Source organism: Propithecus coquereli, unplaced genomic scaffold, assembly GCF_000956105.1.
Source record: "Propithecus coquereli isolate 6110/MARCELLA unplaced genomic scaffold, Pcoq_1.0 Scaffold178, whole genome shotgun sequence".
NCBI lineage: Eukaryota > Metazoa > Chordata > Mammalia > Primates > Indriidae > Propithecus > Propithecus coquereli.
This window is the reverse complement of record NW_012142523.1, coordinates 1475052-1477571: the sequence shown is the minus strand read 5'-3', so window position 1 is coordinate 1477571 and position 2520 is coordinate 1475052. Positions and strand designations below refer to the sequence as shown.

The window sequence follows — 2520 nt, the reverse complement described above, 5'->3', positions numbered from 1 at the left end:
TCCTCCATCACCAAAGCTGGAGGACAATTGATGAGGGAAGTGCCAAAATCATTAAAAAGCGCTTTCCTGACCATCTTCTCTAGACCCAGAATATTGGTGGATGGGTTGACAATTGAAATGACTCTGACCTCCAGGGGTGTGGGAGGATCTGGGTGGCAGAGGCCAGATGGTGGCAGTTACTCATTAAATACAAAGGGAAGAGGGTTACCAAATCTGCAGGGCTGACATGAAATCAGAGCGGTGTGACCTACAGAACTCCTTGGAAACAAGTGATAATGGGCAGCCTGCGAAACTCCCACTTCATTTTGATAACAATAACAGAAACAACAAAAATACCCCCACGCCCAGGGAACAGAGGTCTATCCTGACACCATAGACAATCTTTATCTCATTCAGTTCCCACATGTGACTCAATTCACAGGTGCACAGATCACTGGCTAAGAGAAAGCATAGCCTTTTCACTGCTGTGGCCGCAGCCACGAGTATGCGCAGGTTTCAGAGGAGGCTTGCCTCCAGCGCCCTCTGCTGGCAAAAACAAGGTCTGGTTGGATCCCAACGAGATCAAAGAAATCGTCAACTCCGACTCCTGTCAGCACATCCAGAAGCAAATGAAAGAGGGGGCTGATCATCCACAAGCCCGTGACTGTCCATTCCCAGGTTCAATGCTGGAAAAACACCTTGGCTCTCCAGAAGAGCAGGCATATGGACACAGGTGAGTAAAAGGGTACAGCCAATGCTCCAATGCTCGAACGTGGGAGAAGGCGACCTGAGTGAGGAGAAGGATTCCGCGCCAGCTGCTCAGAAGATACCATGAATCCAAGAAGATTGACCGCCAGGGGTACCACAGCCTATACCTGAAGGTGAAGGGGATGTGTCCAAAAACAAGCGGATTCTCGCGGAGCACATCCATAAGCTGAAGGCAGACGAGGCCTGCCGGGAGCTCCTGGCTGACCACACTGGGGCCCGCAGGTCCAAGACCAAGAAAGCACAGGTGCCGTGAAGACCCCCACCAGGCCGAGAAGGAGCTCATTAAGACTCTGTCCAAGGAGGAAGAGACCAAGAAATAAAGGTCAAGAGTCAATCCAAGTGTTTGTGATTCCATCCCACAGGCTGTCACACTGTCCCACTACATTGGTGGCACTATACTGACAGAACCCAAAAAGTAGAAGACAGCAGGTGTCAAAGGGCAGGAGATAAATCAATGAAAATACAGCAGCCTGCCACTTCATTAAGATTCTGGAAGTCACATGGTCTGAGACACATCGGGACATTCCCTCCAAAGCAAAGGACAGGTTGCTGCATTTTAGACTTGCTTCCTCGAGAAAGAAAGCCCAATGCTTGGTAGATCTCTTTGGATGTTGGAGGGAACATACGTTACTGGGTACTCTGCTCCTATCCACTGGCCAGTTTCCAGCTTTGAGTAAGGCATAGAATAAGAGAGGACAAGACAGGCCTCTCCAGCTGGTCCAGGCTACAATGCGAGTGGCTCAGCCTTTTGCCCCTGGTGACTGAACAGATCTGTGCCTCAAAGTGCCTGAGGGAAATGAGGATGCCACGTGGAGCCTATTGCAAACATTGGTCGAGGGATCACTGTAGAGACCCTCAGGGTTTGCAGGCAAAGTGGTGCCTCAATCATAATGAGTATTTTTTTTTTTTTTTAGAAATAACTCCTGGATTCTTACTGGGTTCAGGTGGACTGCACACTTGACCACAGAGCACCGGGTGACCTTGCAATTTGTTTTCTGACTGCTACTGCTGAGCAGTTCCCCGGCGGAAATGGTCCACATAGAACGTGTCCCAAACAGCCCTGAAAGCACAATGAGCAGGTTGTTCTTACTCCCAGTGTGCCCATTGCTGCACACTGCCCCAGCGACTTCAACCCAGGTGACAGGGAAGGAAAAAATGGAATTGCTTTATGTGTGGCTCTATATAGTACACTGGTATGAGCCAGAAATGGACTGTCGTGGCCTGAGCACCCTGCTCAAGGTGATCCTGAAAGAGAGCAGAGAAAGGAAACCCTCCTGGCGGCAGAACTTGCAGCAGGGCATGTGGTTTCCACTTTGTCTCGAAGGGGCAGTGTCTTGAAATCAGGATCAACACTGAATCACAGATGTGGTTACTGAAGGAGACAAGATGAGAGGCTTCGGAATAAAAGGTTTGGGAGACAGGACAAGAATAGACCTGCTGGAATAGACCCAGACCAGTACAATATTCATGTCTATGTGAATGATTGTGACAAGGCTCCACTGTAAAGAAAAAAGTATGTCAGAGCCTGGTTTTCAGACGGCAGATTCTAAAACAGCAAGAAATAATTATATGGCCCCAAAAGACAGTGGACAAGGAAATTCCTCAGCAGGCAGAACTGTAAGCAGTACGTTTCATTGTCCACTTTGCCTGGAAGGAGAAATGGCCTGGGGGCAGGGTCTATAAAGGCAATGACTAATAGTGTGATCAGCTCAGGGTATTAAAAGATTGCAAGTCAATGATAAAGAGGTTTGGGAAAGATGGATTTCTTAGAAT

The 2520-nt window shown here is 48.7% G+C and overlaps 1 pseudogene; it reads left to right on the top strand.

The window, feature by feature from the left end:
- The first annotated feature begins 475 nt into the window (after positions 1-475).
- On the top strand, positions 476-1067 carry LOC105808584 (annotated as a pseudogene).
- Positions 1068-2520: the final 1453 nt, after the last annotated feature.